The following is a 17,719-nucleotide window of genomic DNA, read 5'->3' as shown; positions in this document are numbered from 1 at the left end:
CTGAATTGATCGGTTCTATAAAATAGCAACCGAAACCGAACTGACAAGTCACTAAAACCGATTAAAAACCAAACCGAAATTCGGTTCGATTCGGTTATAACTTTCAGTTTTTAGACTTTGACAACAACTTTTAACAATTAGTCAGCGGCCCACCGATGGACCCTCAAAATGGAGCCATCCAGAGCACCTGTTGAGGCCCATGCCTCAGCTACTCTATTTGTAACTTCCTTTTAGCGTTACTTTTGGCTTTTTTAAGCAATATGGGACTAAAACAGTTTGTTGTTCCAACTTGCCATTATCACTTTCTCTTCTTCACCAAATTGCAACCCACCAATTTCTAACCCAACACCCATTTCTTTCTTTCTTTTAATACACCATTGTTTTTCCCAATCTCACATAACTTCTACTGTTTCTTTTTTCATTATATCTAATTCCAAGCACATAGTCCATTCTCATCACTTTGGTTGGTAATGTTAATAGTTTGTCAAGTTTTTGAGTTTTGGTATAGTTTCATTCAATTCAATTTTATGAACATGAGACGACTTAAAAGTTAATTGCTCAATCCATGCTCTAATCTACGTTTCATATGAAATAGTAACTATGGAGTTTTCTCCTTCACTTTTCATTTCTAACCAAGTTTTAATGGTTGATGAGTTGGAATCATAGTTTTGTGAAGTGGGTCATTGTTAGAATTTGAGAAGTTTGTTTTAAATACTTCTAAAACTTTTAGAATTCTTCATGTCTTCATTTTGGATTATTTTATAAATCAAAATGCTTTTGAGCTAGAGAGAGGAGGGATGTAGGAGTGTGCAAGGTGAAAGAGAGAGTTTCTTGAAGGTGAAACTCTTACCATTTTACTTTAGTCCCATATTCAACGCATATGCCCATCAAAGAATATTGGCCCATGCATATGTAGGTGTTCTTAGGTAAAGTTAAGAGTTGGGTGTCCAAGTTGATGTGCTGACTAAGTTTAGTAAGTCAACATTTATGGGCAGTCAAAAAGAGACAAATTTAATAATGTAAAATAAGATTAATTTCGGTTCGGTTCGGTTTATAACGGTTAATCGAGGTATGAAACCGAAAACCGCACAAAAATAGTCGGTTCTTAGTATTGAGAACCGAAAACCAAACCGGTTATATTAGAAACCGAAAAAACCAGCCGGTTCGGTCCGGTTTGGTTTGGTTTTTTGGTTTTCGGTTATTTGTGGACAGCCCTAGTAATACCAATAAACCTCTTTGTCTCCTTTACTAATCATCTCTCATGCCTCAATCAAAGATCCGATTCTATGAAGGTTTTTCTTGCATTTCCATTTCCATTTCATTTGTTTAATCCAAGTAGAGATTTACAATTAAGTTAGTCGTATTCCCAAATTACTCTCTAAAGGTTCGCAATTATTTAATTGTTCGTTAAATGTTTAATTCCAATTTTGGTGGTCTCTTTTGTTTGTTGATGTTGATTGTTTTGCTTTGCATAGGATGAATCAGGACTGCTTCTCTGGCATTTAATTGATTTAGCTCTATCTATCAAGGTTAGTAAGTTTTAATGAATTTAACTCTATTACTAGCTCAGATAAGGGACATGTAGCCAGACTTCAATTGATAGTAAGATACCAACATTACATCTCATGGTATGGTAGTAAAATACCAACATTACATCTCATGTTCTGGTTCTTAATTTGTCAATTTCTTTTTCCATGACATTGTAGAACGTTTCATTTTTGTAAGGATATCCAAGGATGGGGATTTAGAGCAAGGAAGGTGACCATAAAAGTTGAACCACAAATGGTGGTTGGGATTTCACAGGAATTTGTGTTCGATTGGAATAGATGTACGCTCTGAATCGTTTTGAAACATTTTTTAGTATACTTTTAAAGCACATTAATGTGTATAAATGCCAATTAAAAATGGAATAAAGGCCCACAAAATAATTCATAACTATTTAGTTTAATTTGTGAAATGTTAGTTGTTGTTTTTTTTTTTCGATATTATATATAATTTGTGAAATGTAACGGTTGTGATAAAGGGTCAAAAACACAAAGTAGCATATGGAAAGATTATTAAAGGTTTTGTGGGCTTGGACCTCTACAACAACGTTTCAGGCCGTTAAAAAAAAGTATTATACATTAAAAAAAATTATTTCTTACAACCAATATTTACTTTCAGTCTTTATGTTTTTTTAGATGAAAGATATATAACACTCATTTTAGCATTTTAAAGTTATATGTAAGCATACTGAAATTGAGATACCCACTTGCTCCAAAGCAGCGTAGCAGCATATTCCAAAGGGTAACATAGGTTATCTTGGTATTGAAAGAAATAGAAAAGCACGTGGTGGAAGCCAATGCAAGTGAGCACTTAGGGTTTTGTTTGTAGCTCAATAGTTCACTTGCTTATTAGTTTCTTTGGTTTTGTAGCAATGTAGGCAGTGTTTGCTACTACATTTATTGTGACTGGTGCGGCTAATAAGGTTATTGTACCTTTATATTTGTTGATTTGGGATAAGCATTTTAGTCCCTTAGTTATGTTAGCTAATTTGCTTGCTAAGGTTGAGGAACGACCATATTCCCAAGGTGAATTAGATATATATAAATTTAAATATTACTATCCTAATAAAAATGTGTTATATCTTATTTCTTGAGCTATTTATTGCATAACTCAATGGAGAAGAGTGTGCCAATGCCATGTGAATCTTTGTTTTGTTTTAGCTCGATTAAGCAACAAGAACATTATATCAATGTCATTTTCAACACCCCCTTCTCTCTCTCTTTAAATTTTGTATAGGATGTGAGATTTTCCCATTTACATGAATTTGTGATATTTGCTTTCTATTTGCAAAAAGATGAAATATCTATTTGTTGTCATTTGCATTGGTGTCTGGGTGTTTTGTATTTTTTTTTTGTTCGACATGGTATATCTTATATTAAAACTAAGTTCCACTACTGTATGCAATAATAGTTGATTGTTTTTTACTCCTTGAATCATCTTCTAGGATGTTCTTCATATGTTTCTGTTAATGGTGGTTAATAAAGTTAAGTATACCAGTTGCAGTGAGATGTATGTTATGCATAATGAAAGCTCCATTTGGATGTCAGTATGCATGTCCATGGTTGTGTTCATCGGTCGATTAGTTGGATGGTCAGAGAGGAATCTGAGAAGATTTAGACACCAAGCAATTCCATCAATCTTTAAAATGTAGACCGATTGATGAGTGAGATGATGATAGCGTTGTGGAGCAGGTTGTAAAATGTGTGTTGGACTATTAACCACAATAACTCCACTGGCTAACCTTCATGGCATAACGGTTTTTGTTACTAGGAGAGGATTATAAAGTGTATTCGGAGCCACGACCTGCTGAGATAACAACAGTAGATTAGTAAAGACTAATGGATCTTAGACAAGACTAAGGAATAGCCAAAAAGTTAGTGTAGTTATAGGCTTGTTCTAATAACATAAAGGCTTAGACCTATTATGTAAAGGACCGACAATATGTCATTTGATGTGGTGCAAAATAATAGTGACATGCTACGAATACAAAAGAGCCATTAAGTCCAGCAACGAGAGGAGAATTGGTCCAAGCTATTGACTTTTAGCATTGGTGTATCCACTTTTAGCATTTAGGGAAGATAGTGTAGGTGGAGTTACAAGATTATAGTTAAACTTTGCGGTATTTGATTTGCAGCAAGTAAAGTATGATCCGAGTTAAACCATCATCCTTTGTTACTGTTGATGGTATGTATAGCGTATGTTTCTAGTATTATTCAGTCTAATGATTGCTTCGGTACTTCGATTTATTTAGTATTTATCTTTTGTACGCTCTATTAGTTATCACAAGACAGAAGAGGTTAAACAAATAAACATATGAAGATGTTAGAGTAGAACTGACCATATATTAATCAGGTGTTGTCCTTGGCCTAGCATGGTAACATTATAATCAATATGATTCTTAGGTCTTTTTTTGCAAGAAATTTTAGGGTTAGTTAGACTTACCCCCCCCCCCGTTTTCAAAAATATTAGTGATACCCCCCCAATTGCAAGATCCAACGGTTACGAGATGATTTTTTTTTTTCAGATGAAGAAATCTGACCATTAGATCACTCAAATGGGGGGGGGGTATCACTGATATTTTTGAAAATGGAGGGGGGGGGTAAGTCTAATTAGCCCAAAATTTTATATTGCCATTTATATGCATTGTTGTAATGAGCATTGACCCTGGACTACAAGATCATGTATTTGGAAACAGAGTAATATTGTTTAGAGAATTGTAGGGAATAAAACTATGTAAGGAATTGAATAGGTGAAAATTTTATGGCTACTTTATGGGAACTATGAATTAGCAGATATCAATACCCTATTTGGCTTTAGAAATCATAATTAGCGTATGGTTTATTTGAATATCTACATTGGTGAGATTTGTTCTTAGTTGACAGCAGTGTGAAGGGATTTGATTTGGGCTTAACATCGATAAGTGAAAAGAATATATGTATACAAGTTAGGCATTGGTTAGTTAAGAATCATGTTAAATTTATTGACACATTTCTTCCCATGCCTACATTCACCTTGATGATTTGCAAATGATTATTGTTCCTGATTTTTTTACCATTTTATTTTAGGTTCGCAGATTAGACGCTATTGAAAATTGACGTGTTGAAGGAACACGGCCAAATGCCTGGTCCATACTCCAGATGTGGTTACATTTAGGCTAATTGTTGCTCCGTTGGTTACTACTATGCTGATTTGAATGGTGAGTTGGAGTTTGAGTGCCGCTCAGTAGTAATGGCCAAGTTTAGAATATGCTTCACTACTAAAATTTTAAGCTTGAGCATGTAAGTTTGAAAACGGAATGAAAGTCCTTGATCACTAATAAGGACAACTACTAGCTCAAATAGTTTGAATGTATGTAACAAGGTATGAGTTGGTATTATTTTTGCTTCATTGCTTGAACTGAGGTTGGGTGGTATTTCGGTGGTAGTGTTAATGCTACTTAATTATCTCATCCAATGCAGTACGTGCAAGAAGCTACTATGGTCAAAGAGAAAGAATCACTATTCCCAATGGCCAAAGGAAAGGAAGGTTTAAGTCCCAAGTTATTAATAAAACTGCAGTACTAATGGAACTAGGAGTTGAACCGTTTCTTTGGCTTTGTGCTGTTGTGTGTTCTTAAATTTCTACTTTTAAGTGAGTATTCTATCATCACATATTTTTGGTTTGCTAATGTCTGTTTTGCTTAACATACTTCGGTGAAATAATGTGAAAATATAATGGCATTTAGCACTTACTGAAACTTATGTCAAATTGGAATTGAAGGCATGCTCTTTTGTTTTACATAATTTAACCAATAAACTTGAAACTGATAATGTATGTAGCACAAGTGGTTAACGTGGGTTTTCTTTATTGATATACTTTCAGAGTGATAAAGTTGTATCTAAGGTCAGTTTGCAGCAACAACATTTGAGGTAGATGAACTAGGGATGAAAAGAGATGCTTTCTCATTCTTGCTTAAATTTGCATTGCTGCATTGGTTTCAGGTATTCTGTGTAGTTACTATTCGTTTATGATGATTATTTTCTTACTTCATTTAAATGTTCTTATTATGTATGATAATGTTAAGTGTTGTGTCTTATTGTATAGATAAATGGTAGACCTGATTATGTGATGGTCATGCTACAAGTAACAACCTCATGTAAAATAGTGGGTGGTATAGGAAATAGATTTTTCTTCATAGCTAACAAGATTCATTGTTCTTCAGTTGTGAAAGAAAGATGTAGTTTGTCTTACAAATAGTTGCCTATTGGTTGAAACTTAAGAGGAAAAGTCTAACTTTGGACAATTGAGTCTTCCTAATCTCAACTCATAACTCAATGCTAATTATTTGAATTTTCACAAATGGGTTTTTTAAACCCATAACTGAAGACTTGTTCTATTGTTGTGTACTTGATGTATAGTTGCTATGATCTTGGTTATAAATTGCTTGGTCACATTTTGCTTCATCATTAAACCTCAAACTATAGCTAGCATAGAATATCTTTCCCTGTTTGATTACTACTGGCTAACTCAACTGATTTACGAATGTTACAATTGGTCTTTCAAATGATTATTCGTTATAAAAGAAATATCTGAAGAAACATTATGGGAAATACATTCAATTTGATGAAGGTGGATACTATATACGAGGGGTGCAATAGGACCTTCATTGAGTGGATTTACAAGGAAATTGCAGGTAGCTCTGAAATCGATCATCAAGGGTAGACTAGCCTCAGCTTGGAGAAACATTCAGGGAATTACGACTACTTGACTCTGCCTCGCCTCTCACAGGCAAATTCCCTTGAAGTAATGAATCAGTCCTAGCTAGAACTCTATTACCGTCCTTACGAGATGGTCTTTACGAGATTGTACATCTCACTTTATATCTGACTTTAGAAATACATAAAAAAAAATGCAAATGTGTAATGCATTTTTTCTGGCATGGAGCTTTTAGTCAAGTTTTGTTTTCTTTTGAGATTCGTATCGCTATATAAGATCGTTGCTATATTCTCTTTACATTGAATGAACCTTATATTGCAAGGTTTTCTTGATTGCAATTTTTGCGCTTCATTGTATAATTTTCTTTGTGCTTTCAATATGATTTTTTCTTTAGTTCCTTACTTTGTCCTCTTGCGCATAACATGATGAAAAATTACTTTGACCACGTATGATATGTCTTGGCTTTTTTTTGATAACTTTTCATGTCAATAGCTTGATGCATAAGTTGGTCCCTGAAAAGAAAAGTCGATTGATTTCTCAAAGATGAATATGACAATAGCCTGCCAGTTGAATACAAAAAAATGTGATCATTTTCTTTGCAAATGAGAATGAGAGTGCTAGATGAGGTGGTGTTAATTATGGCACACATGCATCATCCAAGTGGACTTTGTTTTGGCAAAAGATTGTAAAAGTTTTGAGGACTAATGTAATACCAAAGTTATTTTCTATACATTTTCCAAATTTGGAAGATTTTATGTTCCTCAGTGAATGAGAAGATACAATAATGAAACAAATGAGTCATTGGTAGTCTAACATTTGTATTAAAATCTTTATATTTATATAATATTTGGAGGCCATCTTGGTTTTGGATAGTGCAAGTTTTTGCAGTTTGCAATTGATTTTAGTTACACTTAAATTATTACAACTGTTTTGCTATTGAAGTTATGCAACTATTAAAGTATATTGAGATTATATTTTTGAAGTCCATCATTTAAATGAGTAGCCACAATAAAAACATCCGTGCCGAAGGCACGGGTAATACCTAGTAATTTAAACAAATAAACAGACAAATATAATCACTATAAACAAATTTTCCATTAATAAATATAAACACACATTCTTTCATAACACACAGCATAAGCAGCGATAGCGATTGAGCAAGAAAAGCTAGATGCATCACCCGTATTCATATAAGTTATAAGCTTTGTCCACATCACTCTATTTGAGAAGGTGACACTTAGCCAACCTAAAGGTCCAAAATAAACTCCATAGCAAAAATTGTACAGGTTGCACCATGGTGTAAAATGTAACCTGACATTCGTGTATTTGTGCATCTAACATGAAAATCACAAATCACAAGTTACATCACGATTTATTAGCAAATAAGCGGGAAGAATTGTAGATGAATGAGATTGCACGCTTCTTAGCCATGTTTACATACAACATTTAGTACCATTTTTATTTTATTTTTACATTTGGGTAATAGGGTGCAGATTCTATAAAATGACGATAGATGCACGAGTTATATTATTTCATGTGTGCAATGATCGACCATGAGTTGATCTGATCAAGATTTTCACGTAATGTCCATCAATTTAAGATCTCATCAAAGTGTGTTTTTTTTTTTTGTTTTTTTTTTCTTAAAAAATAAAAATAAAAATATTATTTTGATTTTTATTTGCTAACTTGACTAAAGTTCTCATACTTATTTAGGGGTAGTTTTAATGAAATAGTGAAGGCAGTGTTTCTTTTGCAATATTTTAAATCATAGTTACCTAATTACGAAGCTAATATATGTATGCATCTTATACGTATTTTGAAATATTATGATCTAAGAAAAGTAAAACAAAATAAGGTTTGTTTGTTGTGCAGGATTTTAGGACTTTGGTCTCAGCACCCCCTAGATGATTAAGATGTGCACCACTTATTCTTTTCTATCTGACACTAATAAATAAACCTCAACTGCTAGTATTTACCTCATTAAATAGTTAAACAATTTCATAATCACTTCAATCTCGTCGCAAGTCCAGATTGCATGTAACATGGAGGGAGACCATGTCACTTTTGGACTACTCGTGATCACTGCATTTAGCACTGAGTTTTGGGAGGAAATCCAAAATATGAGACCAACTTATACCTATAATTGTAAATCAGCAACAAGTTGTACTAAGAATGGGTAGCACGCCACGCTCTGCTAGTTTTTAGTGGCCCGGTCTATTTGTTGTCTTTTACCACCACAGCCAAGCACATGCATATGGTCACATTAGCGTTGATATGTTTACCACTAGTTAAGGCACGGATTCCATAAAGAAATATCAGATATAATGTGATTTAAAATTCCACATCTATTTATTATTTATTTGATAGAAAAAAATTGATAAATGGGCAGCTTGATGAAAATAGAAGTGTCCAATAATAGAAAATTTCCCTACAGAATCGAAAAATAAAAATTGATAAGTAAGCAGCTCGATGAAAATAAGAGTGTCCGTGCCAAATAACTATGTAAACTATGAGAAATGCAGCACAATTAAAATTCTAAATAGTTGGGTTCTGAAGGTTGATTGGGCTTCACGCTCCGTTGGCTATCAAGGGAGGCAGCTCGAGACTGATTGGAGGTTCTGAAGGTTGTCCAACGTTTTATTAAATAATTGTAATCAATCCTTAGCTTTCAAATCACACGTGAAACACGAAATGCCTACAAAGATTCTTGTTTTGATTGTGAATTATAGGCACAACAATCTTTAGGATTCATCGGTTCTGCAAGTAGTAATGTTTCCAGTTTACTAATACAATATTAAGATTTGGAACGAATAGATATAAAAAATAAATTTTGTGAATGTACACCAACTCCATACAAATTATACAACTAATGCATTTGACAAAATAGTGATAAAATCAATGCCTATTGTCTATCCAAAATCCTAAATTAGAAGACAACACCATAACCATCTACTTAAGGACCATTGTGCAATGCTGAGCTGATGAGGCCATCATAGAATATTACCGCCTATCAGTAAATCAATAAGTTTAACACAACCAGAAATATTTCTACAGCTTCAATAACCTTAAAAATTGCCAAATTCTACCTTTAATTCAACTAATTCTAAGGAAGTTGCAAGTACCCTATTAAAAGGTCATGTGTAAGTAAGTAAGTAAGCAACAGAGTCTATTGTCGCTATTTTGCAGATCCATCAATGCTAATTGGACTCATTATTAAACTGACTTCCCTAAAAGCTTCTTGGAAGCATACATTCATAATTGGTTTAACTGAAAAAGTAAAATAGTAGACTTCGATATCTTTCTAGTCATATTCATCCATATTGTTTTAGAAACGCGTCTACGTCGTGCAACACATTTTGTATAGCTCTGCTTGGACAAAAAAATTGTGGCAAATTAATCCCACAAAAATTTATTTCGCTATACATGAATCGACCAAATATCAACTCCGGTTTTCAGAAAAATACTTAATGGATGTCAACCTATTTCATACACAACTACACCTCTCACAATGTGTCATACCAAGTAAACGACTTAACAAATGAATCGACAGTAGACCTGGGGCAAATGATAAATTCCCTATGGTGAAGATGATCATCAGTGCACAACACAAAGACTTTGGATAACCAAGAGACCTGCGTAAAGTGCATGGAGTGGCCAAGCAGTTCAAGAGTTTGCACCCTTATATGGAATATACAGGAGACTCAACACCTCTTCTAGCATGTTTAGATCAAATTGATCTGTCAGGGAAAATCCAAGGCTGCTTCGCAATTTGGGTACTTGTCAACATGAACTCTTTACTCACATCACATGAGCAAAAAGAAAATACATGAATTTTCATTTTGAAACCATTACAAATTAAAATGTGTAGCAGAACGAAAATAAAAGTTGGGTGATTGTTTAAGCCCTTGTCCTTACACAAATTTCTTGTCTCAATTACCTAAACTAAGACTTCCAAATTCAGCGGTTTCACTACAATATATTTTTTAGTTACTTAGGCACATCCAATGCTCCAAAAGGCTGCTTGAGAACTAAAGTACAGCTAGTAGAAAACCTAAGGTGGGAGAAACAAACCGTTCAATATAGAAATGGGTACAATATTGAATGTTTCTCCATATAGTAATCCTTGCTCCGAAAAAAAAACTGAAAAAATCAACACGTAAAAAATATATAATATAATAAGTTTGAAACCAAGACATTGAACAGCTTGTCGCTTCCTAAACTACGATTAAGAATGCAAACCTAAGTATAACCTTATAAAGGAGAAAACAACTGACCATCACTTATAATAGACCCACTATTTTTTTTTTTTTTTTTTTAATCAAACAGTTTTTTTTTATAAAAAAAAAAGGAGAAATTAATAGCTGGACATACTGGTTGCTATACATAAAAATTTATTTTGGTTTGAAATCTAAATATTCTAACAGTAGCTTACCCAAAAAGCTGCAGAGAGTATTCTAATCTAGACATTCTAGTTCGGTGAACACATAATGCTACCAACAATTACGTGTAAAGAAAAACAATAAGAACATTCATCTTTCTTCCCAGACACCGACATTTGCAATTTAAACGGAAAAAACATAAACTCAAATCCTTTTGACTTACTTGCTCTTCATTGGAAGCTAAATCTGGAATCGTCAACATACACTCAAAACGAACCACCAGTAACGACCGAAGCCCTCTCAACCACCAATAACAACAACCAAACTTTATACACGATTGCATGCTTTCAATACGCGAAGCCAGTAAACATGAATGGTTATAAATTTGAGACATTGGAAACTCAATGGGGGAGTAACATTAGAGAAACACACCAAGCTTTCATAGGATTAGTGGGTGATACAATAGCAAATAACAAAGGACGTAAACTATTTCCAGTTATACCACAGTCTCAACTTCCTAAAGTTAAAACAGTGGGCAATCCGTTCCAACCCTTTGTTGGTCCAAATAAAGCTCAATCTCCCAGATGAAAATTATTAGGCCATGGGACTCTCTAATCTTTGTTGAGCATACCCTAATAAATCAAACCTTTTTCATTCTAACATTTAAGGCCAAAAGAAACTGCTACAATTTTTACTTTTAACACCCCACTAACGCTTACACGTAACATATCATGTTCACACAATACACAAATTAGCAAACATAAAAAATAATTTGATGAATTAAGTATCAAAAGAAATTTGATATCGTATGACATAAACAATCTAATGATACACCATCTGTATCAGTCAATACCCAAGATTTCAAATTCTAACAATACCTGACACAATGCATGTATGCACTCAAGCTTACCTACCATTTGAGGACTGGCATGTACATCAAAATCAAACCTTCGATCATCACTGCCATCAGAACCCGCATTAATCAGGAAAAAAAATGAAATTAGGCCTATAACACTGCCACACAAACACCACACATTGCGGTGAAAGCAGTGGAACTTCTCCTTGAAGTCAATGGATTCTTTTGAACCACAAACACATATTACACATGGTTAATATTGAAGAATAAAAATAAAAAATATTGGGTATACATATACGAACGCACTTAACTTTCTCTTGCATCTCTTCAAACAACAAATATCACGTTTTGATATGCTCTTAAGGACAACCATCAAGATAAGTAATCAAACCAACACCACCAAAAAAAAAAATCCCTCCGATTCTACTACAGAGTTGTAGCACATAAGCATAAACCTGTCAATGACAACAAAAACCTTAATAAGATGCATATAATTTTTCCACATTGGAAGAGTATAATCAATTGTTAGTACCCTATGTTAGTTTCATATATGTTTCAGATTAAATCTTGTAATTGATTGTTATATAAACAATAACCATTCGTATTGACATTGTAGAAGATTTCCATATCATCAAATACTAAGTTCTAACATCAAATTGAGTACGTTATGAGAGATAGCCACAGATTACCAATCTATAGTGAGAAGGAATTGTGTCCCAGGATTCTAAATAGGCGAAAAATGTAATAAACATATATAAAAGCTTAGAGTACGTTTTGAGAGATAGCCACAGATTACCAATCTATAGTGAGAAGGATCGGAATTGTGTTCATTGTCAAATAAAATTTAATTATAATAATAAAAGAAAGAAAGATAAAACTTCCAACCACAAAGCCTTAACATCTCTTATCAAATGTTGCAGGCGTGACTATAAATGGAGAAGTATGTTGAAGGAAGCGACATGATCAACAAACTCATATTCATTGTTACGATTTTGTGACCAAAGAATCAACTGTAGGCATATTATTACTACGTATGTGTGCTGCGACACCAATTGCTTCCAATTTAATTTTTTATGAAATAGTAATTTATGGTATTGGTATAAATAAATTTTTCTAAAATTTGTAGAGAGAAACGATAGCTAGAATAAATCAATGAGTTTACCATAGTTCATAGTTCAGAAGGTGGTTAATCAATTTCCTACAGATTAAAGAAAGAGTGTACAAACCTTTTTTTTCGCGAAAACTTCTCAGTTGGAGTAAGGTAACGTAGTTTAATCGATCTGAGATAATAAAAAACAAATATAAGATAAGATAGAGGAGATTGCTTACCAGGCGGCACTATTTATGAAGAATTATAATGGTGTAGGCTTAAGTGAAGAAGACAACAACTTGGATCTTTGAGGCATTAGAAATAATATACAGTGGAAGAAGCAGTTTTGAGAAGGCGATGTAGCGAAGAGTTATTTTTCTAATTGTGAGGCGGCTATTAGAAACGAAAAAAAAAATTGTTTAAATTCATAATATATGGAGAAGAAGAGGAGCCACAGTGGGCGTCTGATACTTGATTGAGCTATAGAAATTTGGTAATTTGCTGTAATAGAAATGATTCACCAACCAATGTAAATTATTTCATGAGCGAAAGGGGCCCTGGCAAGGACATTATATCCACTAAACAATAAGAAATACACTCAATCAAGAAGTCATATAGAGCATTTTCTCCACACAACATCATTGCACCAAGCATTTCGCTAGCAAAAGTTTCAATGTTTCAGTATGCGTACGTATGCAAAGTTTCATAAATCCACAAATAACCATAGCACAAAATAATAAAGCGGTCAAGTAGGGAAAAAAATCGGAAAAATTACCAAAAAGAAAATAATAATAAAAAATAATATATATATAGTACTACACTTTGATTCCATCCATCCAATTTCAGCTTCTGAGACAATCCAATAAGGCTGAGTGTCTAATCAGTTCTTGACCGACTAAGTTATACATATAGAATATAGAGAAACACCAATCCGATATTCTACTTACGAAGAAAAATCAACTTAGCCATGAGAAATACACAATTGGAAAGAATGAGAAGATTAAAGAGAAATACTAACTTCAAAAACACTCAATTCGAAGAGATGGAAACTATGAAGCAATAGCCCATCCAACGAAAACCGTGCAACCGCAAGTTGAGCTATACAAAACAAACGAATCAGTGGTCACACAATTTCAAGTAAACAGTTTCAACTGAATCAGTGGTTGCATGAATAAGTTATGTGAGACCCAAATTTCAGCCAATAAAAGGGCAATAGTTCAATTGAATCAAAACATAAACCATTTAAAATTTGGGAATAAAGAACAGCCGAAGCAAAAGAAGAAAAGAGGACAGAAACTTTACCTTGTAAATGCATCAATTGGCTTTGGTAAAGAAGACAACGACATTGGTAATAGATGGGAGAGAGATCTATAGAAGTTTGGTGAATTGGAGAAGAGAGAATGACTATTCGGTCAAACTTCTAATTATGTTGAGAATTGAGCGAATGTAAAGAGTTTTGTCGAATAAGGTAAACACGTATAGAGATAGAAAGTTAAGAACTCGAAGGGTTGATTGGAATCAAGAAAGGGCAGGCTTACTCATTAATTCTTTTTCTAATTTTACACATGTCTTCGGTTTTGACCGTCGATTTATACCCACTAAAATGTGACTCCCAGCCGTGAGTCAGAGATGAAACATATCAATGATGCCTCTTGATGGAATCCGTGTTTGAAGGGTTTGAGAAAGTAGGACATCCATAGAACATAGCCAAAGATAAATTGTGTAACAATACCATATGATTCCATCCTTTCACATTGATTAGCAACAATTTCATGATCAAGAGAAGGGAAAAACTCAAAAACGAATAGCAATTCAAAAGGAAAAAAAATAAAAATCAACATCAAAAATATTTTTTGAGTGTCGAGCATGAATAAGCTTCAAACACCATCAACAAAAAAATGAGAATATTTTTTGTGAAAAAATGTCAATAATAGTGTCATCAGTTCAGATCTTAAATTGCGTTAATTAAGAAAGAGAGATAGCAAGAGGAAAGAGATTGACTTACAAACATTGGGCTGCTCAGAAAGTCTTCTGCATAATTGTTTTCATCTTGTGCTTGCTAATGACTTTTCTAGCTTGTTCCACTCTACTTGTTCCTTCAAATCCTAAAATAAAAAAATTTACTCGTTAAATGACTAACAAAAAAAAAAGGTTTCTTAAAGGAGGTTTGGGAACACTATAGAAAGCACTTACGTGCTTATGAACCTGCACAGATATGTATGCATCTAATTACTTTAGTAATACAACGGGTTTAAATTAGGCAGTGTCCGTTGCTTCATGTTGAAAATAATTCCTCACATGGTTAGCTACCATATGTTTCACTATATGTACAAAAGATTTCCAGTTCAAATGATCAATGAAAATGGCTAAAAAGTGAACAATGTGACAGTACTTATAATTACAAACACCATTCATACCCTTTAAGATGATAGAGTGGGAACTAAAACACCATTTGAGTTGTTTGGGGAATGAGAGAGCATCCCAACCATTGGTGGGATGAAATCTCAACCACAACCTATAAAGAAGCTAGGCACATGAATTAGTTGACCAATAAACTATAGTAGCAAGTTGTACCTGTTTTTACATGAAACTCCTTCGTCTGCTATATTTTGTGTGCAAACTTCCTCTGTTCAATGCAAATTTACCACATGTTTAGTTTTGGCAATGCAAATTGATTTAGCACACCTATCTTCAGCTCCAGGCAGCAACAGTTTGCATTACTGAGATATCGATAATAAGTATAAACTATATAATGAGCATAGAACGAACCAAATCGGCTTGCAAACTTCTGTGCAGATTGCTCCAATCCCCTGAAGTATATTATCACATGATTTATAATGTATTGATCCAAACCAATAAAAGATATTACAACGCAAATATCGAACTACATATGCAAACATTGATATAGAGAAATACCATTCCGACAATCTGATTTTCAAAGAAAAATTAACTTAGCCATAAGAAATACACAATTGGAAAAAATAAGAAGATTAAAGAGAAGTACTCCATTAGAAGAAATGAAAACTATGAAGCCAATATCAATCACAATGAAAACCGCGCAACCTCAAAAACCTCAAAAGTTGAGTTACAAAAACCAAATAAATCGGCGAGACACGCACACTTTGAACTAAATAGTTTCTTTCGTAGTTTTGTGAGACCCAAATTTCAGCCAATAAAAGGCCAATAGTTTAATTGAATCAAAACATAAACCATTTGAAACTTGGGAAAAAAGAACAATCAAAGCAAAAGAAGAAACGCTGATAGAAACTTTACCTTGTATATGGCATGCATTGGCTTTGGGTGAAGAAGACAACACATTGATCTTTCTAATAGAATCATAGCTTGAGAGAGATCGGAAGTAGTTTGGACTTTGGAGAACTGGAGAAGGCAAACAGAGAGAATGACTATTCGGTTCAATTTATAGCCGTGTCTAATGAATTGCAAGCAAGGAGGTCTTAATGGCGAGAGTGAGAACCAAGGGGTTTGCACTACAAAGGGTTCTCACAATTAAGACTTTTAATTATTAGTAGGCCACATGGCAGAACGGTGGCCCTCGATTTATAACCCCTGAGAACGAATCCCAGCCGCGAGTCAGGAAACCGAGCTGTTTTGTTAAGTTGATGCAAGTGGAGACGGGGAAGTTATACCAAATTATACAACTATGATAAATAGGAATATAGTTGTTGTCAAACCAAGAAGATATCATAAGCAAGAAGTACTTGGTGCTCAAATTGTGAAAGAACTGAATTATATTGCAACATAATACTCACCCAAATCTTTTTTGCCTCCCTCACTAACTTCATTCCCTCTTCATTATACCCATTCGATTGTACAGGTGAATTAAGTACCTCAAAGCTAAGCTGGAACAAAAAAAAAAAGGGTATCAACACGAACTCGACATACACTGGCATATAAGAATGCAAATAAAACCATCGAGTAACTAAGACAAACCTCGAGGGCCTTATGTTGCGTAACATAAAACATTGTATTGTTAGGGTTCTGCTTAGAAGGTTCCATCAAAAATAAAACAGCAAGAGATTGATCAAGGAGAATCAGTAAGGAGCTACTCCTTTGGAGAAAAGCACCAATTTACCCAGGCCTATAAACACAAAGTTCAAGTTCATGTGTACATGGTCGAGGGGGACAAACTGTGCAACTTCCATACCATGATCGTCTTGAAATTCACATTCCTAGGGGGGGGTGGGGGGTGTAGCCCGGTGCAACTCTTCTAAAGGTATAGCTTCTTGGCATTCCACAACTGTGCAATATCATGAAATTATAGTTAAAGAAAACCTCATGAAACTTCACGATTCTTTCATCTAATGCATCAGCTTCACAGAATGCTTGAAATTTGCTAATTACCATACGGGTTACCTGTCATTAAAAAAAAGAAGAAAAAAAAAGGGAAATTTAAACAATTCAATCATATGGCAATTGAAGCATGAAAATGTAAAATTCAGTTACTGTGGCCAACATTCAGTATTCGTTGTATTCGTGTATTACTCCGAGTAGGAAAAACAAAACTAAAGAAAGTGGATAGATCGAACTCGACCTTGGCGTAGCGATCAAGAGGAGTCATTGCGATCAAACACATAATAGTAGCGCAATTAGGATTAGCAATAATAACACCTTTACCAAAAAAGAGTCTAGACATTGCGTCTGGATTAACTTCTGGAATGATTAGTGGAACCTGTTTATACATACGAAACACATAAGTATTATCTATAACAATTGCTCCACGCTCAACAGCAGCAGGTGCAAACTCCATACTAATTGATTCACCAGCACTAAATAAAGCAATATCAATCCCATCATCAAAGCTGTTGCGATTTATCCCTTCTATTATATAATCTTGGTCTTCAAACCTAATCTTTTCTCCCGCATAACGTTCGATTGCAAGCATTTTGATACTCCGATAAGGAAAATCTCGTTTCGTGATAACGTTGAGAAACTCCTGGCTAATGATGGACTGTTTTCTTTATTGAAACTCATTCTTACCAGCGAAGACGACTTGTTTGTACAAATAGGATTGAGAGTGTGGGCATGATGAACGATCGACATTGTTTTCTCTTAGAGGTTGAAGATGGTGCAATTAAGCTTACCACGTTATATGAACGACTATTTTCTCTCAGTGGAGAGGGAATGTCCAGACCC

At 34.1% G+C, this 17,719-nt stretch overlaps 1 long non-coding RNA gene across 1 annotated transcript; it reads left to right on the top strand.

The window, feature by feature from the left end:
* The first annotated feature begins 1,479 nt into the window (after positions 1-1,479).
* LOC147494880 (uncharacterized) lies at positions 1,480-5,633 on the top strand. The gene is made up of 3 exons (XR_015200215.1): positions 1,480-1,828; positions 4,611-4,741; positions 5,407-5,633. It is a non-coding gene; the product is annotated as an uncharacterized LOC147494880 (long non-coding RNA).
* Positions 5,634-17,719: the final 12,086 nt, after the last annotated feature.

This window comes from Coptis chinensis, chromosome 6, assembly GCF_015680905.1.
Source record: "Coptis chinensis isolate HL-2020 chromosome 6, ASM1568090v1, whole genome shotgun sequence".
Lineage (NCBI taxonomy): Eukaryota > Viridiplantae > Streptophyta > Magnoliopsida > Ranunculales > Ranunculaceae > Coptis > Coptis chinensis.
The sequence above is the reverse complement of the archived record's forward strand: the minus strand, read 5'-3'. Positions and strand labels throughout refer to the sequence as shown.